A 15,991-nucleotide genomic window follows, 5' to 3' on the forward strand; every position below is an offset into this window, starting at 1 on the left:
TATATACACACACACATATCTATCTATCTATAAATATAAATATATATACATACATATATACTTTTAAAATATTGAAGTACAAAAAGATCATTAAAGTGACATAAAACCCATTTTTTTTTTCTTACACAATTCAGCTAATGCATGTGATTGTAAACAACTTTCTAATTTACTTCTTATATGTAATTTGTTTTGTTCTCTTGGTATACTTTGTTGAAAAGGATACCTAGGTAGACCCAGTAGCTGCTGATTGGTGGCTGCACATATATGCCTCTTATCATTGGTTTACTGATGTGTTCAGCTAACTCCCAGTAGTGCATTGTTGCTTCTTCAACAAAGGATATCAAGAGAATGATGTAAATTAGGCAATAGAAGTAAATTGTAAAGTTGTTTAAAATTGAATTCTCTACTTGAATCATGAAAGACATTTTTTGGGTTTCATGTCCCTTTAAGCAAACAAGGCCAGTACAGCCATTATCCCACTGCAAAACACAAACACGAATTGTATTAACCCCAGTAGCCCATCTTGGTTTTTCTGAGATAGACAGGCATTATTGTTGCTCTTGTGGGAAAATAGAGATTAAATATTGTGGTTGTGTTTGAAAGATTATAATCTCTTTAATAAAAAAAAAAAAAAAATGCACAGTCCCTTTTTTTCTGTATTGAAAGACTGGAATGGACCCCAATATTAATTTGAGGATCTTTGTAATAGCTCTAGTTTGTTTCTCTAGAAGAGAAGCAAGTGTTATATGAAACAAGGAACCACAATTTCAGGCATCTCAGCCTTACAAATAAACATGTAGTCTCTTCTATCAAAAGCCAATTCTGGTCTCAAAGCAGCACCTCCGGCCTTTGTTTCAAAATCCAAAATATTTATTAAGTTACTAATAAGAATTATCATTGTCATAAGGTGGCTTAGCACTGAAGTAACATAGTAACATAGTAACATAGTAGATGAGGTTGAAAAAAGTCCATCGAGTTCAACCTAAACAAATCTAAAATACTTACAAAAAGCTCCAGTTAAGATTAAATAATCCCACTAAAAGGTGACCCATTTAATACTAGCAATCATATCCATGAATTTTGTTTCTAGACAGAAATGTATCCAAACAATTTTTAAATGTATCTAGGGTCTTGGCATTCACTACCTCCTTTGGTAATGAGTTCCACAATTTTATTGCTCTTACAGAGAAACAACGTTGAAGGAGATTAAATCTCCTTTCCTCCAACCTTAAATTGTGACCTCGTCACAAACAATTTTCTTGGAATAAACAGAGCTTCTGCCATCTCTGTATATGGTCCTTGAATATATTTATATAAAGTAATCATGTCACCTCTCAAGTGCCTTTTTTCTAAAGAAAACAGACCCAGTTTGTCTAGCCTCTCCTTATAGCTTAAATTCTCCAATCCCCTTATTAGCTTTGTGGCCCTTCTCTGAATTTTTTCTAGTTCTACAATATCTTATTTTTGCGATTAGTCCCCAGAACTGCACTCCATACTGGGTCACTTAGCAAAAATATATTTAAAGGGACACTAAATGCAGGACTCGACTAGGACCGAAAATAGGCCCAGGCATTTAAAGGCAGAGTAGCCCACATCAGTTAGACCTCTGTCAGCTATGTAGCTATGATACACCTATAGCTTTCCTATTGTTACCCATTGGTATATAGCAGCAAGGACCACATAAGAGACCTGCTCATCCGGAATCTGCCCTGTATGCCCTATAGCCAGTCCAGGCCTGAATTTAAGTTTCATGATTCAGATAAAGAATGCACTTTTAAAAAAACTTTTCACTATCCTTTTTGATTATCAAATCATGCAAATTATTTTTATATGCACACTTTCTGAGGCTCCAGTTCCTACTGAACATGTGCAATATACACAGTATAATCAATTATAAAACAAATAAAAAACTTAATCAGATACAGCAGTCTATTAACAAATATATGTGCAGATGAGATTATAGCCCAAAAAGAAGGGGGTTGGGTATTACAGTTCAACATATAAAAATAAAGTCCATGTAGTGATTCAAGTTAGTATAAAGGAAAAAATACATATATTTAATGTCCAAAAAAAGTTATAATACATATATACACATACATCTTTACACATATAAACACATAAATACACATGTATAGACATGTATACATATACACATACATCTTTACACATATACACACATAAATACACATGTATAGACATGTATACATACACACATACATTTTTACACATATACACACATAAATACACATGTATAGAGATGTATACATACACACATACAAATATTTAGACACAGATATACACCTTTTTTCAATACAAATCTGATATTTTTATTAAATATGTTTATATATGAGTGTCATACTTTTACTTTTTAAATCTGTTTTACATGTGTTTGTGTACTTCATCCCTAACGCTTTACCTCAGGTTACGCTTATCCTTTTAGCACTATTTTTGAGCGCAACCGATAACTTCCAACCTGTAATATCAGCAATATTTAGCGTGGTCATGATGTCCATTGAAAGTACAGGGTGCGATAAAGGAATGTCGGCTGTGCTAAACCTTCTCTTGTAAACCTGTTTGACCATGGACTTTTAATATCAATTTGCACGCTAATATTAGCTTGGTCCAGCGATATTGATATTGCGTCCTGCGCTATCATTAGCGCTCCACTTGTAATCTGAGCCTTACTTGCATATTTATCAAGCTCCGTATGGAGCTTGATGCCCTGTGTTTCTGGCGAGCCTTCATGCTCACCGGAAACACAAGTTATGAAGCAGTGGTCTAAAAACCGCTGCTCCATAACCTGTCCGCCTGCTCTGTTGTCGGGTTGATTGACACCCCTGTCAGCCATGTAGAATCAGTCCAGGATTAGACACAACTGCTAGAGGGAAAATTTAAACACACACTAGCACACTGAGAGGAAACCAGGACGTGACCCACTCAGGAAAGAAAAAACATAATTTATGCTTACCTGATAAATGTATTTCTCTTGTGGTGTATCCAGTCCACGGATCATCCATTACTTGTGGGATATTCTCATTCCCAACAGGAAGTTGCAAGAGGACACCCACAGCAGAGCTGTTATATAGCAACTCCCCTAACTGCCATATCCAGTAATTCGACCGAAAACCAGCAGAGAAAGGAGAAAACATAGGGTGCAGTGGTGACTGTAGTTTAAATTCAAAAAATTACCTGCCTTAAAATGACAGGGCGGGCCGTGGACTGGATACACCACAAGAGAAATAAATTTATCAGGTAAGCATAAATTATGTTTTCTCTTGTAAGGTGTATCCAGTCCACGGATCATCCATTACTTGTGGGATACCAATACCAAAGCTAAAGTACACGGATGAAGGGAGGGACAAGGCAGGTACTTAAACGGAAGGTACCACTGCCTGTAAAACCTTTCTCCCAAAAATAGCCTCCGAAGAAGCAAAAGTATCAAATTTGTAGAATTTTGAAAAGTATGAAGCGAAGACCAAGTCGCCGCCTTGCAAATCTGTTCAACAGAAGCCTCATTTTTAAAGGCCCATGTGGAAGCCACAGCTCTAGTAGAATGAGCTGTAATCCTTTCAGGAAGGCTGCTGGCCAGCAGTCTCATAAGCTAAGCGTATTATGCTTCTTAGCCAAAAAGAAAGAGAGGTTGCCGAAGCCTTTTGACCTCTCCTCTGTCCAGAGTAGACAACAAACAAAGCAGATGTTTGATGAAAATCTTTAGTAGCTTGTAAGTAAAACTTTAAAGCACGAACCACATCCAGATTGTGTAATAGACGTTCCTTCTTTGAAGAAGGATTAGGACACAAAGATGGAACAACAATCTCTTGATTGATATTCTTATTAGATACTACCTTAGGTAAAAACCCAGGTTTGGTACGCAGAACTACCTTATCCGCATGGAAGATCAGATAAGGAGAATCACATTGTAAAGCAGATAACTCTGAGACTCTACGAGCCGAGGAAATAGCTACCCAAAAAAGAACTTTCCAAGATAAAAGTTTGATATCTATGGAATGAAGAGGTTCAAACGGAACTCCTTGAAGAACCTTAAGAACCAGATTTAGGCTCCATGGCAGGTTTAAACACAGGCTTGATTCTAACTAAAGCCTGACAAAATGCCTGAACGTCTGGAACATCTGCCAGACGCTTGTGCAAAAGAATAGACAGGGCAGAAATCTGTCCCTTTAAAGAACTAGCTGATGAACCTTTTTCCAAACCCTCTTGGAGAAAAGATAATATCCTGGGAATCCTGACCTTACTCCATGAGTAACCCTTGGATTCACACCAATAAAGATATTTACGCCATATCTTACGGTAGATTTTCCTGGTGACAGGCTTTCGTGCCTGTATTAAGGTATCAATGACTGACTCAGAGAAACCACGCTTTGATAAAATCAAGCGTTCAATCTCCAGGCAGTCAGTCTCAGAGAAAGTAAATTTGGATGGTTGAAAGGACCTTGAAGTAGAAGGTCCTGTTTCAGAGGCAGAGTCCAAGGTGGAAAGGATGACATGTTCACCAGATCTGCATACCAAGTCCTGCGTGGCCACGCAGGCGCTATCAATATCACCAATGCTCTCTCCTGCTTGATCTTGGCAATCAGACGAGGGAGCAGAGGAAACGGTGGAAACACATAAGCCATTAGAAAATCTGCCTCCCAGTTCTCTACACCTGGGATATGGATAGCTGATAGGTGGCAAGAGTGAGTCTCTGCCCAGCGAATTATCTTGGAGACTTCTAACATCGCTAGGGAACTCCTTGTTCCCCCTTGATGGTTGATGTAAGCCACAGTCGTGATGTTGTCTGACTGAAATCTGATGAACCTCAGAGTTGCTAACTGAGGCCAAGCCTGAAGAGCATTGAATATCGCTCTTAGTTCCAGAATATTTATTGGAAGGAGTGTCTCCTCCTGAGTCCACGATCCCTGAGCCTTCAGGGAGTTCCAGACTGCACCCCAACCTAGAAGGCTGGCATCTGTCGTTACAATTGTCCAATCTGGCCTGCGAAAGGTCATACCTTTGGACAGATGGACCCGAGATAGCCACCAGAGAAGAGAGTCCCTGGTCTCTTGATCCAGATTTAGTAGAGGGGACAAAGCTGTGTAATCCCCATTCCACTGACTGAGCATGCAAAGTTGCAGCGGTCTGAGATGTAGGCGTGCAAACGGCACTATGTCCATTGCTGCTACCATTAAGCCGATTACTTCCATGCACTGAGCCACTGAAGGGCGAGGAATGGAATAAAGAACACGGCAGGAATTTAGAAGTTTTGATAACCTGGACTCCGTCAGGTAGATTTTCATTTCTACAGAATCTATCAGAGTCCCTAGGAAGGAAACTCTTGTGAGGGGTGATAGAGAACTCTTTTCCTTGTTCACTTTCCACCCATGCGACCTCAGAAATGCCAACACTATGTCCGTATGAGACTTAGCAATTTGGAAGTTTGACGCCTGAATCAGGATGTCGTCTAAATAAGGGGCCACTGCTATGCCCGCGGCCTTAGAACCGCCAGAAGCGACCCCAGAACCTTCGTAAAAATTATTGGGGCTGTAGCTAACCCAAAGGGAAGAGCTACAAACTGGTAATGCCTGTCTAGAAAGGCAAACCTGAGAAACCGATGATGATCTTTGTGAATCGGAATGTGAAGATAAGCATCCTTTAAATCCAATGTAGTCATATATTGACCCTCCTGGATCATAGGTAGGATGGTACGAATAGTCTCCATCTTGAATGATGGAACTATGAGGAATTTGTTTAAGATCTTTAGATCCAAAATTGGTCTGAAGGTTCCCTCTTTTTTGGGAACCACAAACAGATTTGAGTAAAATCACTGTCCCTGTTCCTCCTTTGGAACTGGATGGATCACTCCCATAACTAGGAGGTCTTGTACACAGTGTAAGAATGCCTCTCTCTTTATCTGGTTTGCAGATAATTGTGAAAGGTGAAATCTCCCTTTTGGGGAGGAAGCTTTGAAGTCCAGAAGATATCCCTGGGATATAATTTCCAACGCCCAACAATAACTCGTCTGGTTTGGAAAATTTCCCATTTAAGGTTGTCAATGCAATTAGTTATTTGGGACTCGAGTTGCATAAAAACCCGAAAGTATGGTATGTTTCGAATTTTGTTCCCCTATTGAAAAAAATTAAAATAGATCTGCAGTTATGGGCTTCATTTCCGCTGTCAATTTCGGCAAAGGTAAACCTAATAAAAACGATTGTTTTCCCTCGTCTTCTCTATGTGCTACAGAATCTTCCTCTCTTTATTTCCAGTTCAGATATTAGAAAGTTATACAGTGATTTTTCTAAATTTATCTGGAAAGATAAGAGACCTAGGATTGCACTAGCTAAACTCATGCAAAAGACAAACCGTGCCGGGTTGGCTCTGCCTGATGTCAGGTTTTATAATACGGCTGCTTTGGTGAAATTTGCCGTGGATTGGGTGGCGGAAACTAACAGGTTAGCAGTTAGTCAAGAGGAAGCCTTTTATACTCGTCCTTTCGCACTTGGTGCGCTGTTACATTGTAATACAAAACAGCTACCATCCAATATCAGTAAATTGGTATCCTTTAAAAATGTTGTGATTGCGTGGCAGAAGTTCTGTATTTGTCTAGGAGTGGATCCCTCTGTGTCAGAATATCTTCCTATTCAGGGAAACCCTAATTTTATCCCGGGTATTTATCATAAGGTGTTCAAATCCTGGGGGGACAAGGGGCTGTTGTTTGTCAAGCAATTATTGGGGGCCGATAATTTGGTTCAGACTGCTGAGTCTCTGTTTCAAATTTATGATCTTCCAAGGTCTGACTTGTTTGCGTATTTCCAGATTCGCCATTTTATGCGTGAGCAAAATTGGGAGAATAGTATGTTATCGGAATGGTCTGTCATTAGAATTTTAATTAAGAAATTCAGTATGGGAAGTTCCTCTATCTCCTTAATATATGATATTATGCTTTCTAAACAAACTGATAAGCATTTGCACAGCATAAGTACTTGGTTGCTTCCGGTTATTACCGATATCACTGTGGAGAAGATCATTCAGAGTTGTAATATGGTCCATAAGTGTAGGGTTTCGGTGTCCTGGAAGGAATCGCACTGGAAGCTCCTGAATAATTTTTATTTGCACCCGCTTAAATTACAAAAATTTTCTGATACTGGATCAAATAATTGTCCCAGGTGCTCAAACTCTAGGGCTGATCTATTCCATATGTTTTGGTTCTGTCCCAAAATCAACCAGTTATGGCATAAAGTGGTTCATTGGTTTAACACATTATACTGGGCAAATTTTGTTCTTACACTTCAAGATGTGGTTCTACTTATTACAGAAGCACATAGAAACTCGGCAGCAATGACTTACACGTTGAATACGATTATTCTAGCAGTACGTCATCTTGTTCTGCTAAATTGGAAAGCTAAGAGAGCACCGAGCCTTGAGAGGTCTTGTAAAGAAATCCAAGGCCAAATTGTATTTGAGCCATATCATCTCTCGGAGGCTTCTGAGAAGAGAACCAAGGAGTTTTTACAGGGATGGTTACCAATCATTTTGTCATATCCCCTCCAGATTCAAAAGCAGATTCTTGCCCCGGTCCGAACTACGGTCTGCTTCGCTGAATTAGTTGTATTAGGGGTATTTCCGGTATCCTGGATAAACACGGTTGTGTAATTCGGTATCTTTCGGTAGTTGTGTTTTGGACGCGTTGGCAGCGGTAAGGTATTATGTTGTTGAAGGGGTAGGGAGGGAGGGAGGGGGAGTTAGGGGGGCTTTCCTCTTCTTTTTTTTTTTTTTTTTTTATGTTTAGTATGTCCAATCAATCACACGGAAACTTATAATGTAAAGGTTTGTTTTTTTTAGTATTGATACAGATCGAATATGTGTCTGATACATTTCTGTTGTGTTAAGTTTGTCTGAAGAATTGTATTGTTTTTACTTTGATGAATAAAAGAAAAAAAGAGAATTTAAAAAAAAAAAAAAAAATTTCCAACGCCCAGGGATCCTGAACATCTCTTGCCCACGCCTGGGCGAAGAGTGAAAGTCTGCCCCCTACTAGATCCGTTACCGGGTAGGGGGCCATTCCTTCATGCTGTCTTAGAGGCAGCAGCAGGCTTTTTGGCCTGCTTACCTTTGTTCCAGGTCTGGTTAGGTCTCCAGACCGACTTGGACTGAGCAAAAGTTCCCTCTTGTTTTGTATTAGAGGAAGTTGATGCCGCACTTGCCTTGAAGTTTCGAAAGGCACGAAAATTAGACTGTTTGGCCCTTGATTTGGACCTATCCTGAGGAAGGGCATGACCTTTTCCTCCAGTGATATCAGCAATAATCTCCTTCAAACCAGGCCCGAATAGGGTCTGCCCCTTGAAGGGAATGTTAAGCAGCTTAGACTTTGAAGTAACGTCAGCTGACCATGATTTAAGCCATAGCGCTCTGCGCGCCTGTATAGCAAATCCAGAATTCTTAGCCGTTAGTTTAGTCAAATGAACAATGGCATCAGAAACAAAAGAATTGGCTATCTTAAGTGCTCTAAGCTTGTCAAGTATGTCATCCAATGGAGTCGCTACCTGAAAGTCCTCTTCCAGAGACTCAAACCAGAACGCCAAAGCAGCAATGACAGGAGCAATGCATGCAAGGGGCTGTAGGATAAAACCTTGTTGAATAAACATTTTCTTAAGGTAACCCTCTAACTTTTTATCCATTGGCTCTAAGAAAGCACAACTGTCCTCGACAGGGATAGTAGTACGCTTTGCTAGAGTAGAAACTGCTCCCTCCACCTTAGGGACTGTCTGCCATAAGTCCCGTGTGGTGGCGTCTATTGGAAACATTTTTCTAAAAATAGGAGGGGGAGAGAACTACACACCTGGTCTATCCCATTCCTTAGTAACAATTTCTGTAAACCTTTTAGGTATTGAATAAACATCAGTACACACCGGCACTGCATAGTATTTATCCAGTCTACACAATTTCTCTGGCACTGCAATTGTATCACAGTCATTCAGAGCAGCTAAAACCTCCCTGAGCAACACGCGGAGGTGTTCAAGCTTAAATTTAAATGTAGACATATCAGAATCAGGTTGCATCATCTTCCCTGAATCAGAAACATTACCCACAGAAAGAAGCTCTCCTTCTTCAGCTTCTGCATATTGTGAGGCAGTATCAGACATAGCTCTTAAAGCGTCAGTATGCTCTGTATTTCTTCTAACTCCAGAGCTATCTCGCTTTCCTCTAAATTCAGGTAGTTTGGCTAATACCGCTGACAGTGTATTATCCATGACTGCCGCCATGTCTTGTAAAGTAAACGCTATGGGCGCCCTAGATGTACTTGGCGCCATTTGAGCGTGAGTCCCTTGAGCGGGATTTTTTAAAGACATAATATAATCTTTATTGCTTAAAGTGAAATCAGTACATTTGGTACACATTCTCAGAGGGGGTTCCACCATGGCTTTTAAACATAATGAACAAGGAGTTTCCTCTATGTCAGACATGTTTACACAGACTAGCAATGAGACGAGCAAGCTTGGAAAACACTTTAAATCAAGTTAACAAGCAAATATAAAAAACGGTACTGTGCCTTTAAGAGAAACAAATTTTGTCAGAATTTGAAAAACAGTGAAAAAGGCAGTAAATCAAACGAAATTTTTACAGTGTGTATAATAAGCTAACAGAGCATTGCACCCACTTGCAAATGGATGATTAACCCCTTAGTTCAAAAAACGGATCAAAAAAACGATATAGACTTTTTTAACAGTCACAACAAACTGCCACAGCTCTGCTGTGGCCCTACCTTCCCCAATAAACGACTTTGGAAAGCCTATGAGCCCTTTAGAGATGTCCTATAGCATTCAGGGGACTCCTGAGGGAAGCTGGATGTCTCAGTCTGTAATTTTAACTGCACAATAAAGCAGTTATTACAGTTATTACAACAGTGGAAAGCCTCTGGAAACTGTTTCTAGGCAAATTTAAGCCAGCCATGTGGAAAAAACTAGGCCCCAATAAAGTTTTATCACCAAAGCATATATAAAAACGCTTAAACATACCAGCAAACACTTTATATTGCAAATATATAAGAGTATTACCTCTGAAAGTAAGCATGATACCAGTCGCTATTAAATCACTGTATCCAGGCTTACCCTACATAAATCCGGTATCAGCAGCATTTTCTAGTATTCACATCTCTAGAAAAAATTATAACTGCACATACCTCAAAGCAGGATAACCTGCACGCCATTCTCCCGCTGAAGTTACCTCTCTCCTCAGTCATATGTGAGAACAGCAATGGATCTTAGTTACAATCTGCTAATATCATAGAAAACACAGGCAGATTCTTTTTCTATTTACTGCCTGGGATAAAATAGTACAACTCCGGTACCATTTAAAAATAACAAACTTTTGATTGAAGAAAAAACTAACTATATTTTACCACTTCTCTCTTACTACCTCCATGCTTGTTGAGAGTTGCAAGAGAATGACTGGATATGGCAGTTAGGGGAGTTGCTATATAACAGCTCTGCTGTGGGTGTCCTCTTGTAACTTCCTGTTGGGAATGAGAATATCCCACAAGTAATGGATGATCCGTGGACTGGATATACCTTACAAGAGAAAAACAGTTAGTATGCAGGAAAAGAAAACTGTGTACTCACAGATGATGCAAGGTCACGGAACAGGTTCTGGATGAAATGAGGGAGTACAAGGTACAGAAAAGCAGGTTGAGGATGTTTCGTTTAGAGTGGTCAGGCAAAGCAGAGGTCAGTATCACATTAAAGCAGGCGGAGGATGAGCCATTAAAATGGTCAGGCAAAGCAATGGTCAATGTCCCTTTAAGCAGGTTTAAGGATGTGGCAATAGAGTGGTCAGGCAAAGCAATGGTCAATGTCCCTTTAAGCAGGTTTAAGGATGAGGCAATAGAGAGGTCAGGCAAATTAATGGTCAATGTCCCTTTAAGCAGGTTTAAGGATGAGGCAATAGAGTGGTCAGGCAAAGCAATGGTCAAATTATCCTTTAAAGCAGGTTAAGGGGTTCAGCAGCAGAGTAGTCAGACAGGCAATGGTCAAATTATCCTTTAAAGCAGGTTAGAAGAGCAAACACTCACAGACCCAATAGAAGCTGGAAGCAGGCAACGCTATCCGACAAACGGGCACAGGAGAGAAGTCCCGCCAGAGATTTAAAGGCCAGTGACGTGTGGGGGGCGTAACACAGGAAGGCAGCGTTACGTTACTAGGCAATGTGACGCGGTGGATGCAGAAAAAGAACCAGGAGCCACAGCGACACAGCAATGATCAGGTCATGACAGCTCCCCCTCCTCAACAACCCCTCCGGGGATAGGACCAGGCTTAGTAGGATGAGCCTTATGAAAAGCTTTAATTAAAGCAGGAGTGTGAACTTGACGAGCTGGCTCCCAAGACCGTTCCATGACAGGATAACCTTTCTAGTGGATAAGATAGTACAAAAACTTGCCATGAAGTTTGGAATCTATGATATGACTGACTTCAAACTCAGGTTGTCCATGAACCAGAAGAGGTGGAGGATTGATATTAGGTTTGGAATACCTATTAAAAGTGACTGGTTTAAGAAGAGAGATGTGAAAAACTGGATGAGCTTTAAGAGTCTTAAGAAGTGCAATATGGTAAGCAGTAGAGCAAACCTGAATCAAGACCTACATAGCGGGGTCCCAGTTTAGTAGAAGGTTGCTTGAGACGAAGGTAACGTGAAAAAAACAAACCTTGTCTCCAGGACTATACTTGGAGCCCTTCTTTCGTTTGCGATCAGCATAGAATTTATATTGGTAGAAGCTTGGTGAGGAGAAGGCGGATCTTTCGCCAATGGTGACAAAGTCTGCGGACAGAGAGATCAGCAGCGGGAATTTCTGTAGATGAGGTACGAAAAGGAAAAGTTCTAGGTTGAAATCAGTATGCTGCTTTAAAGGTTGAGGTCTTAAGAGAAGTGTTGTATTGGGCATTGTGAGCCAATTCAGCAAGAGGCAAGTAGTGGGCCCTAAATAGTATTGTTTCCTGCTGAGAGAGGGAGATCAGTAATGCAATCCATAGATAAATGAGTCCAAGGCTGATGAGGAATAGGTAGAGGTTGGAGCAAGCCAGAAGGTAGATGACAAGGTATCTTGTTAGATGCACATACAGTGCAGGCAGAAACATAATCTTTGACGTCACGAGTTAAAGAGGGCCACCAGACATTTTGCTTAAGGTTCCAAATAGTATTGCTGATACCAGGATGTCGGGAAAGGGGATTGTCATGAACCCATATTAACAAATTAGATCGGAAGTGCTCATGAACAAAAAGTAGACCAACAGGGGGTTTGCAAGTGGAAGGAAGCTCCTTTTGAGCAGCTTGTGATTCTTGTAAAGTAGAGACCGATAGTTGAGCTATGGGCCTCTATTTAACAAAGTCTGCCGGACCTGATCCGACAGTGCGGATCAGGTCCGCCAGACCTTGCTGAATACGGAGAGCAATACGCTCTCCGTATTCAGCATTGCACCAGCAGCTCACAAGAGCTGCTGGTGCAATGCCACCCCCTGCAGACTCGCGGCTAATGGGCCGCCAGCAGGGAGGTGTCAATCAACCCGATCGTACTTTATCGGGTTGATTTCCGGCAATGTCTGTCCGCCTGCTCAGAGCAGGGTGGACAGGTTATGGAGCAGAGGTCTTTGTGACCGCTGCTACATAATTGCTGTTTCTGGCGAGTCTGAAGGCTCAACAGAAACATGTGCCCAGAAGCTCACTATGGAGCTTGTTAAATGGGCGCCAGTATCTCATGTGGATCTAGAATATTGCCAGATTGTGGAGAATTTAGTGGAGTGAAACTACCTTGACAAAGCATCAGCCTTGATATTCCTCGTGCCAGGAATGTAGGATAAAACATAGCGGAACCAAGAGAAATACAAGGACCATCGAGCTTTCTGGGTATTTAAACCTTTGGCTGTCTGGAGGTAAAGTAGATTCTTATGATCAGTAAGGACCGAGAAGGGTTGAATTGTACCCTCTAACCAATGTCTCCATTTGTCTAAGGCCATTTTGACCACGGCCATGGATAGCTCAGCAGGGCCCATTTTATGGCCCGTTTGTTCTGTCAGTTGTATAGAATCAGTCCAGGATTAGACCCAACTGCTAGAGTGATAAGTTAAACACACGCTAGCATACTGAGAGGAAACCAGGACATGACCCACTCAGGAAAGAAAAAACAGTTAATATGCAGGAAAAGAAAACTGTGTACTCACAGATGATGCAGGGTCACGGAACAGGTTCTGGATGAGATGAGGGAGTACAAGGTACAGAAAATCAGGTTGAGGATGTTCCATTTAGAGTGGTGAGGCAAAGAAGAGGTCAGTATCACTTTAAAGCAGGCGGAGGATGATCCATTAGACTGGTCAGGCAAAGCAGAGGTCAGTATCACTTTAAAGCAGGCAGAGGATGATCTGTTAGAGTGGTCAGGCAAAGCATAGGTCAGTATCACTATAAAGCAGGCATGGACCCCTATTTAACAAAGGTCGACAGTGCGGATCAGGTCCGCAAGACGCCGCTGAATGCGGAGAGCAATACGCTCTCTGTATTCCGCATTGCACCAGCAGCTCACAAGAGCTGCTGGTGCAACGCCGCCCCCTGCAGACTCGAATGGGCCGCCAGCAGGGAGGTGTCAATCAACCCGATTGTACTCGATCGGGTTGAATTGTGGCAATTCCTGTCCGCCTGCTCAGAGCAGGCAGACAGCGTTATGGAGCAGCGGTCTTTGTGACCGCTGCTTAATAAATGCTGTTTCTGGCGAATCTGAAGACTCGCAGAAACACGGGCCGTCAAGCTCCTTTCGGAGCTTGATAGATAGGCCCCAGAGGATGATCCGTTACACTGGTCAGGCAAAGCAGAGGTCAGTATGACTTTAAAGCAGGCAATGGTCAATGTCCCTTTAAGCAGGTTTAAGGATGTGGCAATAGAGTGGTCAGGCAAAGCAATGGTCAATGTCCCTTTAAGCAGGTTTAAGGATGAGGCAATAGGGAGGTCAGGCAAAGCAATGGTCAAATGTCCTTTAAAGCAGGTTAAGGGATTCGGCCGCAGAGTAGTCAGGCAGGCAATGGTCAAATTATCCTTTAAAACAGGTTAGAAAAACAATGACACTCACGGACCCAATAGAAGCAGGATGCAGGCAGCGCTATCCGACAAATGGGCACTGGAGAGAAGTCCCGCCAGATTTAAAGACCAGTGACATGTGGGGGGCGTAACACAGGAAGGCCGCGTCACGTTACTAGGCAACGTGACGCGGTGAATGCAGAGAGAGATCCGGGAGCCGCAGCAACACGGCAATGATCGGGTCATGACAACCCCCCGCTAGGGGCCAATTGGCCGTGAATCTGCAGGGGGCGGCATTGCACCAGCAGTTCACAAGGACTGCTGGTCCAATGATTAATGTCAAGAGCGTATACTGTCAGCATTTATCGATGTGCAGCGGACATGATCCGCAATATCGGATCATGTTTGCTCGCAAAATGATAATTCGGCCCTTTAATCTTTTGCGTTATGTGATTCATTCATTCACACTCACACACATTCTGACTCTGATGCACACACACTCTGGCACACTTACACACATTCTGACAGACTGACACTGATACACACACACTCTGGCACTATCACACACATTCTGACACTGATACACACACACTCTGGCACTATCACACACATTCTGACACTGATACACACACACTCTGGCACTATCACACACATTCTGACACTGATGCACACACACTCTGGCACACTCACACACATTCTGACACTGTTACACACACACTTTGGCACAATCACACACATTCTGACACTGATGCACACACACTCTGGCACAATCACACACATTCTGACACTGATACACACACACTCTGGCACAATCACACACAATCTGATACTGATGCATGCACACTCTGGCACAATCACACACATTCTGACACTGATTTACACACACTCTGACACACTGCCAGAGTGTGTGCGTATCAGTGTCAGAATGTGTGTGAGTGTGCCAGAGTGTGTGTGTATCAGTGTCAACATGTGTGTGAGTTTGCCAGAGTGTGTGTGTATCAGTGTCAGAATGTGTGTGATAGTGCCAGTGCCAGAGTGTGTGTATCAGTGTCAGAATGTGTGTGAGTGTGCCAGAGTATGTGTGTATCAGTGTCAGAATGTGTGAGTGTGCCACTCAATGTTGGTAGCTTTACAGTTAAATGCAAGCAAGCGCACAGGTGTCAAGTATCCTACAGAATTAATTAATTAAAATCTGTTTAGAGACAAAATCACTCTTTTTTTCTATAAATGTTAATATAGGATGTTTTTGGAGACAACCCTTCTTTTTCAAGAGACACAAATTGTGATATTTTTTTCCGTAATTGATATAAAGATATATAGATATCGATAGATAGATAGATAGATAGATAGATAGATAGATAGATAGATAGATAGATAGATAGATAGATAGATAGATAGATAGATAGATAGATAGATAGATAGATAGACAGAGCTATGTAGCACAGTGAATTTATTTAAAAATATAATCAAAGCAATACATAAAAAGTTTTTAATGATAAAGCTACTTTTATGCACATTTTGAGGCATTTATTTGTATTTTAAGAAGAGACACCAATAGATATTTCATTAGAACTTTGTAGAGAACATTAATCACTGTAAATTATATAGAACCATTCCCAGACACCCTTCGTTCGTATATATCAAGCAGTCGTCCTGGAACATGCTAATTCTCTTTAATTACTCATTTGCTTAACCAATGTAATTGCTAATTCTCAATTCAGCAGAACAGTCACCAAGGAAAAAAGAATATATTTGAATTGTGTTTCCATGTCCTAACCCCGTCAACAAGTCAAATGTTTAATTAAAACGCAAACAAAAGACAATGCTCTTTATTTTTGTTAAATTTGTTTAATTTATTAGATAATTTGTCTCTCAATCAACAACTAATTAAAGGAAGTGGTAGCTCGGCTGTTAGATGGAATTTAATGTTGATAATTATCATAAA

This window comes from Bombina bombina, chromosome 9 (genome assembly GCF_027579735.1).
Source record: "Bombina bombina isolate aBomBom1 chromosome 9, aBomBom1.pri, whole genome shotgun sequence".
Lineage (NCBI taxonomy): Eukaryota > Metazoa > Chordata > Amphibia > Anura > Bombinatoridae > Bombina > Bombina bombina.